The sequence below is a fragment of the Mesoplodon densirostris genome, chromosome 19 (genome assembly GCF_025265405.1).
Source record: "Mesoplodon densirostris isolate mMesDen1 chromosome 19, mMesDen1 primary haplotype, whole genome shotgun sequence".
NCBI lineage: Eukaryota > Metazoa > Chordata > Mammalia > Artiodactyla > Ziphiidae > Mesoplodon > Mesoplodon densirostris.
Window position 1 is genome coordinate 45,293,078 of NC_082679.1, and position 15,086 is coordinate 45,308,163.

General features: G+C 41.3%; 1 long non-coding RNA gene across 3 annotated transcripts in view; it reads left to right on the forward strand.

The window, feature by feature from the left end:
• The window catches only part of LOC132480320 (uncharacterized), a 550,833-nt gene that overhangs the window by 297,357 nt on the left and 238,390 nt on the right, over positions 1-15,086 (forward strand). For all 3 annotated transcript variants that reach the window (XR_009530632.1, XR_009530635.1, XR_009530633.1), the window contains one exon: positions 3,330-3,403. This is a non-coding gene — a long non-coding RNA (uncharacterized LOC132480320). The remainder of the gene's footprint in view (positions 1-3,329; positions 3,404-15,086) is intronic.

The window sequence follows — 15,086 nt, forward strand, 5'->3', positions numbered from 1 at the left end:
TATAGCACAAGGAACTATACGCAATATCTTATAATAACTTATAATTGAAACGAATATGGAAAAGAATATGTATGTATAACTGAATCACTTTGCTGTATACCTGAAACACTATAAATCAACTATACTTCAGTAAAAAATTAAAATTAAAAAGCTATAGATTATAACATGATATGTACTATAGCAAGAAGAAATAGAGCATAGTAAGGGAGACTTGCATGTATTACCTCAGTCGCCCATCATCGTATAGGCAGATGCTATTGTTATCCTTATTCTAATACATAAAAAAACGAAGCATGGAGAGGTAAAGTGACTTGCCCACCTTGATCCAAGAGCAAAGGATCAAGTCAGAACTTGAATTCAGGCCATCTGACTTCAGAGTCTACACTCTTTTTTTTTTTTTTTTTTTTTAATTTATTTATTTTGGGCTATGTTGGGTCTTCATTTCTGTGCGAGGGCTTTCTCTAGTTGCAGCAAGCGGGGGCCACTCTTCATTGCGGTGCGCGGGCCTCTCACTATCGCGGCCTCCCCCGTTGCGGAGCATGGGCTCCAGATGCAGAGGCTCAGTAGTTGTGGCTCACGGGCCTAGTCGCTTCACGGCATGCGGGATCTTCCCGGACCGGGGCACAAACCCACATCCCCCGCATCGGCAGGCGGACCCCCAACCACTGCACCACCAGGGAAGCCCCAGAGTCTACACTCTTAACTACAGTGTGGGCGACAACCAATGGCAGTGGCCCACCACCTTACCTCGCCTGTGACAACCATGTGGGGCTAGAACGATGGGACACTCCATCTCCTCCCGTAGATGGTACCCTGAGCACGTCTGCTCTTCAGGGATCCAGGTCTTGAATGCAGTGAGGACCAGAGAAATGAAAACGGTTTTTCTTCCCTCCAGCATAGCTGCCTTTCCTCATGGAGCTTAGAGTCACCTTCAGAGTTAGAAACACATTAGAAAAGAATTGTGCAACCTCAGTACTTTATTTGGTGTTAAATGACATCACATTTTGCATCTCAAAAAATTATATCTATGTTGTGTTGTATCAAACCCAGTACATTTGAGTTCCACTGCCTTTGTTTCAATGGAAGGAGGTTAAGCATGTGCCTACATGTCCTCACAGCAGTATTCTACATGTCTAGCAACAGATTCCGAAGAACACTCCTAACTCTAAAGTAAATTGATATATATATACAATAAAAACATAATTTCTTCCCCCAGAGCTACAGAATGGTCAGCTGCATGGCTTAGTATAACTTGCTGTCTGCCTAAAACACCTGCATTCAAGTGGGTCAAGGTTTGCATTTTCTCCAGGGTCTTTGGGTGGAACTTTGTTTAACGTTTTAGTATCTAAGAAATCCTTGAAGTGATTTCCATGGAAAAAGAGACACTCTTCTACAATGATAAATGCAAATTTAAGCCTGAGAGACAGAAGACAATTTAAGGGTTTCAAATGGCAATTTTCATGTTTCAAAAATCTTAGAGACACTGTCATATACATGACCCTCTGTGATAAGTGCTACAACTAGGATGTCATAGAACTGCTGAGATTGAGAGAATGTAAATGGCTGGTCCCATCCATCAATCCAGGACAGAACAGAGTAAGATCTCCATCAGGGACAAAGGCTCCTCCAGGGAATGCTGTGGAGTGGCCCTGTTGCTATACATCTCTCTCCATGCACACCCTTCTTGCACCCACTTCTCTGTGTTTGCACCTGCTGTTCCCCTCAGAGATGACCGTCCTGCTTCTTTTCCACTTCCCAAAAGCCTATTCCTGTGATCATAGTAACGGGTTCCTACCTCCTCTATGAAGCCCTTCTGTTCCCCTTGAAAGCCTTCCACCTCTGTATCCCCAAGACCTACAGATTGGGAGTGAGTGGTTCTCAAAATTTTAATGTATGTTTTCTCCCTACGACCTTCATAGACACTTGATAGAAGTACTCGTTCACTCCATCCATATTTATTAGCATCTATATTATGCCAGAAACTGTTTTGGATACTATAGATCTATAGAGAAAGAGCTGAGCCAGTTAGGTGGGCTTACTGTTTTCACAGAGCTTGCAATAGAGCAGTAATGCAGCCATATACTTCCCATCTGCTCCACACACATGTGCATTGTAAGCAATCAATAAATAACTGATGATTGATGGATGTTTCTTCTTACTCAGAAGCTATGACTTTGAGATCCTGTGCTGTGCCAGTCAATGTGCTAGACCCTGAGATTTCTGGGATGAACAAAAAATAAACAGTGCCCATGCTCAGGAAGCTTTGAACCAAGTTACTTTTGTAAAGTTAAGGGTTAAGTCACTCATTTAAAAAATATAGATATAGTTTGTAGAAAGATTTCTAGGCAAGTGCAACTTCTCACCTATAGTTACTTGGCTTCTACACTAACAGAATTGCTTTTACTTTAAAGATTTTATTTAATCCACACAAACGTGTGTGGTTGGTATAACCCCACAGGTGAACACACTGACATTCAGAGAGGTTAAGTGACTTCAGCAGTGAGTGAGTCAGAATTCTCATTGCCTGTGGTCGTTCGTTCAGCCTCCTTCCAGGGAGACCGACAATGACGATGTCCATGTCTTTCAGGGAAGCCTGATCTCTCACTGCGGCTAAACCACATTAGAAAAGAATTGTGCAACCTCAGTAGACCTGGGAGAGCTGGGAGTCCCACATGGGTGTGCTGAGGTCTGCTGAGTCCAAACCCCAAAGATCATCCCCAAACATCTGGGAGTGATTCTCTTACGTTTGAGGATCAGAACGTGTGCCACTGACTTTTACCAAGTCAAATAATATGAAGGTAGAGCTGACACCCTCATGTAGCCTGGTAAATGTTACAGAAGAATAAATGGGTCATAATGTTAGTTATGTCAGGAAGCAGGGTTTTCAGTATAAAAGAAAGAACATGAAGACAAGGCTGAGGAGGTCAAGTAAAGTTAGACTTATGACGTATAAAATAGACATATTTTATCAGTTCTATTCTTTGAAAGGATCTAGAAACATTTGGGGAGTGCTCAGTTTTTCTGTTTAAAATATCTTTATCAATTTGATTTATGTCCAAAGGTTTTAAAATATATATATTGGCTAGGGTAATTGTCAGAGAATAGATGGAGACAGGATTTCTGTCAATTATAAAATAACTTAGTTACTGTTCACAAAATACTTTAAGTCATGTAGAGGAAACTCTACAACATAATGGAGGATCCTCAAATTACATCTTCATTTCACAATTACATTAAGATTATACTTCCTAGATCCTGATAGAGTCGTGATAAGGTAACCCAAGTAGTTGGTCTTACAAACAAAAGAGATCTTTCTGTCTCTGGTACAGGAGAATTGCTGTTCCAGTAAAAGATACAAGAGTTCTCCAGGCTCTGCCTCAGCCCCATGAGTAGAGCATCAACAGTAAGTAATCCTTCTATCATTGCTTCAGCCAAAAAAATAGCTAGTGATTAGTTGTGGCTTGGTTTGGTTTTTCCTTGGATTTCAGACTCATTCCTGAGCAGAAGGGTACATTGTATTTTACGTTAGCAGTATTTCTTGTTTATTCTCATAATTCCATTTAATGAAAAATAAAACTTGGTCCAGATTCTCAGTCTTGTGGCTCTTTGTTGAGAACAACTGGAGTTGAGACACAAATCTATTGCAGTAGTCGGGGAAACCATCAATGTATTTTAAAGTCAGGAGGTATAGTGGGGAAACAAGCAATGAAGAGTTGCAGACTTAGCCTTGTGTTCCAGCCTCCCTACTTCTTGTGAGTAAACTTTGGAAAATTATTTAACTGCATGGGGCCTTCGTCTCCTCAGCTATAATCCTCATAGGGTCTTCAGAAAGATTGAAATAAGATCAAGTGTGCAAAGTATTTTGCCTGTGATAGTACCCAATAAAGATTCTTTCTTTCTTTCTCTAGCTTCTGAGCTGTAATATTACAACTTTCTACTAGATTTTTAAACAGAAATTTGTCACACTTTTCTATGTGTATTTGTCTACATACTATAAATCTATCTATCTATATATATTATAGGTAATATGTTTGTAGAGTTCTACTTCACACAGAACTTGTAAGTTTGTCTCTCTCAAATTTTTTTTTTTTTTTTTGCGGTATGCGGGCCTCTCACTGTTGTGGCCTCCCCCGTTGTGGAGCACAGGCTCCGGACGCGCAGGCTCAGCGGCCATGGCTCACGGGCCCAGCCGCTCCGCGGCATATGGGATCCTCCCAGACCGGGGCACGAACCCGTATCCCCTGCACCGGCAGGCGGACTCTCAACCACTTGCGCCACCAGGGAGGCCCCAAATTTATTTTTGTTTTACAATCTACCTCTTTCCCTCCATTTATAACAGTTCAACCTGAGTAATATTCTTCCATAACTCACATGAGCAAAGCTTGGCTGAATCATTGGTTGTCCTCTTTTTCACCTTCTGAGGCCCAGCAAAGTTCTTCCCATAATTAATCCACTGATAGAGTCCTTGACAAAGAGAGACACACCTTCTCAAGCAGAGATGTCTGTGTCCAACCTCAAATCCATATTGACTCCATTTTAAAAATCAGTGATTCCTCACCACGTGCTTCTGGACACCAGTGGCATAAAATACACATTAACTTTTATATAAGGATGCCTCCAATATGGACTTCTTTTGATGCAGGTACAGGGAGCTAGGAAACAACTACTGGGAAAAGCCAGTCTAATCTGGAGCAGAGAAATACTCATGGAACCTCTCACCTAACACTACCTTTATGTTTGTATGTCTCTATACCCACCTACTCCACCTTGTAAACTCCTTGGGGTAAGCGGGGGGCAGGGAGAGAGAGAGAGAGGGAAGTTTAATTATAGGATTATGGTTGTGTTGACATCATAGTCTTTTGCTTTTAGAGATAGAAAAGGAGATATTTACAGATGAAATAAATTGGTGTCTGGAACTTGCTTCAAAATTACCCAAGATGAGGAAAGTGGATAGGGTTATAAATGAGGCAGAGATTGCTAAGAGCTAATATACTTTGAAACTAAATGATAGATAAGGTGGGTATTCATTATACTCTTCCTTCTACTTTTATATATGCTTGATCTTTTCCATATTTAAACCACAGTTTTTGTTAAAAAGTAGTCAGAGACTTCATGGCAACGTTTATGAATCTGAGAATGACAGTTCTACTTTTAAACGTCTCAGTGAGAGCCTCTGTGGTTTTCAGGTTGAATTCCAAACCATATAACATGGGACACAAGGCTTTTCACAGTCAGGCCTTAGTATGTACTCACCTTTGCCTGGAATGTCCTTCGTATTTATTTCTGCCTAGGGAAATTCTTTTCCTCTTTCAAGATGCAACACAAATGTAGCCACTTTCTTGACTGTATTTCTGCCCTGAATCAGGCAGAGCTCATTATTCTCTCCCCTGTGTTTTCATCACACCCTGTACATTCAAAAGTTATTTCTTCATTTAATTTTTTTTTTTTTTTTTTTTTTTTTGCGGTACATGGGCCTCTCACTGTTGTGGCCTCTCCTGTCGCGGAGCACAGGCTCCGGACGCGCAGGCTCAGCGGCCATGGCTCACGGGCCCAGCCGCTCCGTGGCATGTGGGATCCTCCCGGACCGGGGCACGAACCCACGTCCCCTGCACTGGCAGGCGGACTCTCAACCACTGCGCCACCAGGGAAGCCCCATTTAATTATTTTAAAAATTATTTTGTGAGTGCCTAATGTAAGCCAGACACCATGCAGGTACTAGGGATATTGCAGTGACCTAATCCATGCTCTCTTAACCTATAGTCTTGATGGAAGATCGCTTAAACTGTGATGAATGCAATACTGAGAGAGGTACAGGGAGCTAGGAAGCATCTACTGGGAAAAGCCAGTCTAATCTGGAGCAGGGAAATACTCATGGAACCTCTCACCCAACACTGCCTTTATGTTTGTATGTCTCTATACCCACCTATTCCACCTTATAAACTCCTTGGGGTTATCCTAAAATTTCTTAATGATTATGTATACTTTCTTTTCTATTACCTCAATGCAATTTGTCAAAATAACTATTATTATTTTCATTTAGAGATGATAAAGTCAAGGTTGAGAGGTAAATGAACCTAGTAAATGGGAAGAAATGGTCTGTCTGCTTGATGCCAGGTTCTGAGCACTGTGTCATGTCCCATGCTGTCCCTGGAGTACGTATTTAAAAATGAGAAATTCCCACCAGGCTGACTGATCCATGTAAATCTTAAGTGGTCAACTTCCATTGAGAAATAAAAACATCCTTGTCCCAAGGGTCATCCTTGTGTTGGCTGGGTAGATGCCCTCTTCCCAGTAGGAAAAGTACTCTAGGACAATCATATTATATCAAATGAATATTAAAAGGCTACAGGAAGACCATGGAGGCCAAATGAAAGGAGATGAATACCTAAGGCACTGGTTCTCAACCAGGGATGATTTTGCCCCCCAGGGGACATTTGGAAATATCTGGAGACATCTGTGGTTATCACAGTTTGGAAGGAGTGTGCTGGTGGTATTTAATGGATAGAGGCTGGGAGGTGCTGCTACACATCCTGCAGGATGTAGGGTGCTACATAATCCACAGGACAGACCCCACAAAAAAGGGCTGACTCAAAATGTCATAGTGCTGACATTGAGATCCCTGCAGTAGGGTATCAAGCTGACCCTTCCTTCTCCAAGATAACCTATGGTGGAGGCCAATGGTTAGAGCTTCTTTTTCCCCAGTACTTGGGCAAGATTGGACGAGACCAATTTGCCATTTCCCTTCATTATGTCCATTTAGTGCAGTCATTTGTATCCATCTCCTTTTCGTCAGAAGTAGAGGTTTTAGAGAATAATTTGTATTATTGAAATGAAAATCTAATATCAAAAAATGTGGGTGAGAATCCCACTAGCTGAATATGCTTATTTTATTTTTTTCATGTTCTTGTCCAAGTCTTACAAAAAGGGTGGTATGGAGTATTGGTTAAGAACTCCAGAGCGGAGGCCAGAATGTCTAAGTCTGCTTACCAGCTCTGTCAATTTAGGCAAGCAACTTAATGTCTCCAAGTCAAAGTTTGTGCACCTGTAAATGGGATGCTAACCTTGCGGGGCTGTTATGACGATTCAATAGGATAATCGATGCAAAGTGCTTAACTAAAGGGGCTGGCAATGAAGAATACTATTTAAATGTTAGCTATTATTTTTCATGTCTGTAATCATAGTATATTTCCCATTAAATAGTCTTCTTATTTATTTTCCATTTAATTGAACATATAAATGCCTATTGTGTTGCTACGAAGTTGTCATAATTAGAATGTTTAGTAATTCATCTAGGCAGTGGGTATGTCACTACTTATTTAACCTGCTCCATGTTGGACAGTAAGACTGCCCCCAACTTTAAACTTTAAAACACACGCACACGCAGACACACACAGATTAACATCTCCGTATATGCACCTTCTCTGGCATTTTGGATTATTAAACCCAGAAAAGATTTCAAGAATGTTGTTTACCAGATAGGAATGTATTTATACCTATTGACAGCTTGCTTCCAAAAAGAGATTTACAAAAATTTATTACCAGCAGCAATATAAAAGTATGGCCATTCCAATGCATCTTTTGTGTTACTGCTTTCTATAAAAATAAAAGATGCAAAATAATACTTCATGGCTGTTCTACTTAGCACTTTGTTTATTATTCAGGCTAAACCTTTCACATGTTTGTTCTGGGTGTATATCTTCTTGTGTAATGCTCAGTGTTTGTGTCATTTCTTTATGTATCATTAGGATGTTCTTTCTAAATGATTTATGAACACTCTTTGTATATAAATTTCATTAATACCTTTTTCATTAATTACTGTGGTGCACTGTCTCCCTTTTAAAATCATGGAACAGAGTTATTTCGCCTCTTATATGTTAAGGACAGTTGTATTTTATTACATTCATGCCTGTGTCCATGTGGAAAGTATTCTAGCTGACTCTTGTTTCTCATTTCTAAAGAATCTCTCACATCATTTCTGATCCTTCAGAGTCAAGCCTTTTCATCTGAGTCCATTCTCCTACACACTTCATCCCCCTGAAATTGCACCAAGAGCCCATGATCAGATCAAACCACCAGCAATAAACCCTCTGCTGAGTGTTAGCTTTCCTCCAGGCATCTGAAATGGTGCTAATGTTCAAGTTCTGAATGTCAACGGACTGTGTACCCTTCACTCTCAGTAGATGCTGAGTTTTATGTGCACCCATTACTTTCTGTTCACTGGCACCAATTCATATAGTGCATCAATTTTCTTTCATTTTTGTTTCTCAACTCCTACGGCAAAGTTTAGCACCATAAAATATGTGACATGACTCTATGATGAAGCAGCAGTTTCCTGCTGAAACTTCAGAGCAAGAGGCACTTTTTTTTTTTTTTAAAGAAAGAAGGCCATTGAGCTACCAGCTGTTCTCCTAAAAAAGATGTGGCAGCATTATCCATGCAGCTATTCTGCAGTTGTTCCCTGGCCATAATGAAAAGGATTTTATTGGATTTTTTTAGGCTCAACTGCATGTGGCTTCCAGGAACTTGACAGGATAATGAGACATGTAACTTTGTAATGGCTAAACTGAGTCTAGGTGCCATACTTATCCATTGTCAAGGTCAATGTCTATATTTCTTGATTCCTTCTACAATTACAGCAAGACATAAAAATATAGAAAATGGTGTTTTTTAAAAGGTTACATGACATTAAAATGTGCTTCATTCTACTGCCAAATACCAGTAGATACCACTTAAAATAAGTGTTGCCCAGATAAAGCAAAGCAAGAATTCACTTGATCTTTCCCTCTCCCCATGCACTACTTTTCAGCAATATTATCCAAGAAGATTTATCAGCGACTTAAATGGAGAAGTATGCTGGGACAGCTTTGATGCTATAGTGAGTTGTTATTCCCCAAATCACTTGATTAGCAAAGACAAATAGAATCATTTCTCCAGATGGCACATAGTAGGAATGGCTGGTTCGCACAGGAAAGGGCATCATTCTGCATTTACACATCCAATACGTGAAATCTTAAGTTACTACAACCTGGTTTGTAAGCATCTCACAAATGCCAGCCTGTTTTTTCTCCCCAGTTTCCTTAAAACTCACTCCTGCTCTAGAGCTTGGAGTAGAGGAAGGATGGAGAAACGATAGGTGAGGCAGGTTTTCTCCACTGCCTTCCCCCAAAGATTTGAGCGACCAGGGTTTATCACAGAGATATTGAGACAATGAAAGCAACGAGTGGGGAGTAGACAGAGCCAGCGAGAGGCCCTGCAGACGTCATCCAGTACAGGGATCGGAGACTCATCCTTGACTGACTCTTCCCTGCCTCTCCTCCACATTCAGTCACTTACGAAGCCCTGTGATATCTATTTCCTAAAAAATCTCTCTCCAGTGCTCCCCCCCTCCAATGATCTCCTACCAATTTTCAGAAGTTGGCTCGCTGGTTTCCCTTCCTTCTGGCTCCATCTCACCCCTCAAACCCCTCACTCCAGGCACCAGGGTGATGGTTCTAAAAGGCAAATATACACATTTATTTGATAAAGTTCCTTATATTGCAAAGCAGAATTGTTGCTTCATCTTCGGTAGAGAATAAAACTTCCAGTCTTATGCTGACATGGGAGAGAGAAAGTTGTCCAGCAGAGTCAGGGAAGCAATCTGGAAATCAAAATGTTTCTCAGGTACACATTCAACAGTGGTCCTCCTCCTTAAAAGTGCCATCTTTGGAAATTCCCTGGTGGTCCAGTGGTTAGGACTCTGCCCTTTTACTGCCAAGGGCCTGGGTTCAGTCTCTGGTCGGAGAAAAAACAAACAAACAAAAAACCAAAAAGCACCATCTTCACCTTTACTTTCAGAGGTGATATCTGTTCCTGATCCACTCGGGGGTTCTGTGGTCTAAACTAGGTTGCTTCTCAACTTTCCCTATTACCAGCTTGATTCATTTTCTCCATCTGCTTTTGAGCTTCCAAAGTTTTGTAGATGATGTCCCTCTTTCATTCTCTGTTCTTGCTATTTATGCCTTTCAAAGAAACCCTGGGTGGGGGAGAGAAGGATTGGGAGTTTGGGACTAGTAGATACAAACTGCTATATATAAAATAGATGAACAACAAGGTCCTACCGTATAGCACAGGAAACTATATTGTCCTGTAATAAACTATAAAGGAAATGAAAAAAACAGAAAACAAACAAAAAAAGAAACACTATATTGTTGTTTAAATGGCATTTTGAGAGGGAGAGAAAATATATGTATATCTTCAATCTGCCATCTTTACCTAGAATCCACCTGTAATTTTTTTTTTTACGTAAATGCAAGAAACTAGTAAAGTCACCCAGATCCACAAACATATCAAACAGTATTTGTATGAGGAGGTGAAAGGGATATTTTCATAATTTAATTTAAAAATGTGTTGAGTCACACTGTTATACAAAAATGAAATTGCTAGAGATCATATTGCATTTTAATATGGAACTTTAGAGCATGGCCCTAAAAAAGACGATCAGCTTTTGTGCTGCTGAAGCAGTAGAGCACACTAATAAAAATAAAAATAAAACCTACTAAAGGTCACCCTTACTGTGACATCCAGAGTCAAACTGTTCATGTTCTCTCTGCAGCTTTTGTTTATTATGAAACACACAATTTCATAACAGTTTCATGTCAGGATCACCTTCATAACTATCACTTTTAATCGTTTTGAAATTCCCTATTGGATTGATAGGCCATAACTTACTAATTCATTTCCAATCACATCCCTAGCATAAATAAAACTCTATGCATATCGTCGAGCTACTGCTGTGGGTGATCTAGCCCAGTTTTGCTATAAGTTCTTCAGCATTTGGCATTATCATTTTTTTTTTTTTTTTTTTGCATCATGTGGGCCTCCCACTGTTGTGGCCTCTCCCGTTGCGGAGCATAGGCTCCAGACGTGCAGGCTCAGCAGCCGCAGCTCACTGGCCCAGCCGCTCCACGGCATATGGGATCTTCCCGGACCGGGGCACAAACCCGTGTCCCCTGCATCGTCAGGCAGACTCTCAACCACTGCGCCACCAGGGAAGCCCGGCATTATCATTTTAAAACCATGTTTAATAGTGATGTTTGTTTTAGTTATTGTTTTTTATTAATAACTTTACATATTTTATTTACAAAGTTTACTTTGAGATGGCATTGTCTATTGTGGGAAGTGTTTAGATTTTCTCTCCTTTTACCACTTAGTTATTAGTGTTCTAACCACTGGAATGAACTCTTCCTTCACTGGACAGACACCCACAACCTACTGTAGGGACATAAAGGAGGATGAGACCCAACCTTTGCCTTCTTTGAGTTTACAAGCTAGCGGGCGTACAGACGGTAGTGAGCTCAGCATGTGATGCTGCCACGAGGACGTGGCTGAGGACACCCTCTGTGCACCTGGGGAACAGTGTGAAGAGAGCAGTCTAGGTAGATGGAGCAGGAGACTCAAAGGCAGGGAGACGTATATTTAGAAAATACTAGAAATGGAGATACTGTCTCATCTCCCACTTTCGCTGCAAGCAGCTTTTCTCATTTTTGTCTTTTAAAAGTTATTTAATATTTTTCCATGCATATATGTAATCAAATTGGTTGATCCTATTTTGGGGCTGTTACTATTCATCTAAAAATGAATCCATCAGGATCTGGGTCATCATGGTTGACTTGTACAAAGACATAATAAAGCTGCTGCAGCTAACACTTCTCCTTAGGGTCAGTTATACAAACCCTATCATTTTCTTTTTAACCATAAGCAATCGATAAAGAAGTATTTGATTAAGACAACACTGCATTAAGGCTGTATTCTCAAAGTGCCTCTCTGAATGGTGCTGGCTGTCATATGTTATAATGGCAAACAGCACTGCTGCTTATTATTCTGAGTAAAGGGTGTAGTCATTTGGCTCTTAATGACAGACACGGGATGGGTCTGCAGAGACTGGATCTGGCTCCATTCCTGATGCAGAAATGCTGTTAATATGCAGGACTTTATAAAATGCTGTGGTCTTTGCTACATCTTCTTGCATTTAGACACAGAGCCACATTTTCTACCACAAGCCCCTGAGGCCTTGATTATTGTTGAAATAATACTTTTTCATTAAAATATATGTGAGTGGGGGCTTCCCTGGTGGCGCAGTGGTTGAGAGTCCGCCTGCCGATGCAGGGGACACGGGTTCGTGCCCCGGTCCGGGAAGATCCCACATGCCGCAGAGTGGCTGGGCCCGTGAGCCATGGCCACTGAGCCTGCGCGTCCGGAGCCTGTGCTCCGCAACGGGAGAGGCCACAACAGTGAGAGGCCCGCGTACTGCAAAAAAAAAAAAAAAAAAAAAAAAATATATATATATATATATATATATATATATATATATATATAAGTGAAAGGGATGTCAAGGATATGATTTTTTTTTCTTCTGGAGTTTATAGATTATTTGGGGTGACCATAATACTTTGAAGACTACATTCAGTTACTACTTGCCTGTCTCTTGCTCACCAGGGTGTAAGCTCCTGGACGGCAGAAATTATGTCTTATTCATGCTTTTGTCGATAGTGCCTAGAGTATAATAGAAGCTCAATGAAGATGTATTAACTGGCTGAAAGAAGACATGCGTGAACCGGACATGTGCGTGTTACAGCTCTAGTCCAGCTGCACTGTGTGAGTGGTGGAGAGAGGCGTGAGCGTTTGGGGGATGGAGAAAGGATGACCAACTGGACAGGCTGAAAGCAGACTGCTGGTGGAGCTGGCTAGAAGGCTCGGGCTATGAGGAAGCCAGAGGAATGCAGAGCTGGAAAGCAGGGCAATTGAGGCAGCAGAGGGGATGGCAAGACTGCAAGTACAGCCTTAAATGCCAGCAAGAATGACCAGCTCAGATTGGCTGTAACTGCGGGTATGTGGAGGAGAGAGGAGGGGAGTCAGGTAGGAAATGCCTATGTTTGGAAGGGCTATAAATAAAGCTCAGGAGTGTTGGAATTCTCTCAGTAGGCAATGGGCATATCGATTAAATAAACAAACTAACAAATAAATAAAAACAAGGGGCTGGCATCATCAGAGTTACACATTTGAGAGATCATTCTTGTGACACTGTGGAGAGAGAGAAAGAGAGACCTGGAAAAGGGAAGTCAGTCACTAAACTATTGAAATAATATATGTTCAGTGATACATGTGAAGCTGAAATAGGGCAACCTTAGTTGGATCTATAGATTTCATGCATTTATTAGGCAGATAATTAACACATAATTGAGGGCCTACTATGTGTCATGCCTGTGCTATGTGCTGAAAATATAATTCTAAGCAGACACACAGATTCCCTCACCTTCATGAGAACACAGTCACAAACTGCAGTAAAGGCAACAAAACCTGATCCGGCTTAGGAGGCGAAGAAAGGCTTCAATAAGAACCAGATATCTGACTCCAAACCTGAAGGACAGATGAGCTCTTTAGATAAACAGAGTTGGCAGAGGATGCGGGTAGTGGATGCATTTATCAGGCAGAGGGGAGAGCCCACGCAAAAGCCTTCTCTTAGTGGGAAACACAGGACATTCTGTGAGCTACGCACCAAATGCTGAGTGGATGAAAGTATCGAGTGGAGGAATGCTTGCTAAAGATGAGTTCAGGGACTGAGCAGACCAAGCATGGCCACTCAGGGTGAAGACGTATTGAGTGGTTTCAAGCAAAAAGGATGACACAACCAGATGGTTATTTTGAAAGGATCATCCTCGTTTTTTGCTGAAAAATGGTTAGAAAAGAGTGAGAGAGAGTGTAGGACATCTGCTAGGTGACCACTAAAGACAACAGGTGATGGTTGCTGCACAAACCACATGGTTGTTGGAGAAGTGGAAGAATTCCACTCTTACTTAAGAGGTCAGTGGCCCATGGGAGTTAAAGGTGACTGCTAGGGCCATTAGCTATAATAGGAAATGCCAAAAGAGGACCAGGTTTTGCCAAGTGATGTGGGGAAGACAATGAATTTAATTTTGCACATGGAGATTTTGAGGTGGATTTGAGATACTGGGTAGACAGGCAGGTAAATAAATGGGATTTCAAGGTGTGTGTAAATTTTAGTCATTGAGTTAAGGTAACCCAAGTCCCTAAAGCTGTCTCTTCTATGGGAAACTAAGGAGAGCATAAGTGTGTATGTAGTAATGTAGGAGCAGCCTTACCTACAGTCCAGGGTTGCTGGAAGGAGAATGGAAGTCTGTGGAATAAGTGGGGGGCTGCTTCATATTTTTGAGACTCCTACTTCATAGGAAGCAGGCTCTTTCCCCCGCTCCAGAGAAGACTGGAAGCTGATGGAGGTGATGCCACATTTCTAAGGCCACACAGAAAAGAGTTCCAGGGTGGCATTTGAATCAAGTCTATACTTTTTCTTCTATATCATATTTAAAACTCTAGTACATAAAATCTTAAGAGACCGGAAATCTTGCTCAGGACTGGAAGTTGATGAGCTTATACTAAGAATTCACCCTAAGTTTAGAATGCATCTGTTTTTCTTTTTAATGGTGTGTTCTCTTGCAGTAGTGTTATGCACTGAATGTTTGTTTCCCTCCCATATCCATATGTCAAAACCCTTTCCCCCAGTGTGATGATGGTATTAGGAGCTGGGGCTTTTGGGAGGTAGTTATAAGTAGATGAGGTCATAAGGGTGGAGCCCTCATGAATAAGATTAGTGCCCTTATGAGTGTCATGAGAGAGCCTGTTGCTTCTCTCTCTCCCCACTGCCATGTGAGGACACACCGAGAAGTCAGCAGTCTACAACCCAGAAGAGGACCCTCACCAGAACCTGAGCATAATGGCACCCTGATGTTGTACTTCTAGCCTGCAGAACTGTGAGAAATAAATTCCCATTGTTTATAAGCCACCTAGTCTGTGGCATTTTGTTACAGCAGCTTGAACTAAGACAGATAGGAAGAATAAAACACTCCTCCCCCAAAATGTCCACATCCTAATTCCAGGGAACTCTGAATATGTTACCTTACATGGCCAAAGGAACTTGGCAAATGTGATTAAGAAAGATCATTTGGGATTATCCAGGTGGGTTCTATCTAATCCCATGAGTACTTGAGAGTGGAGAACCTTTTCTGGCTGTGGTCAGAGGGAGATGTGACTGT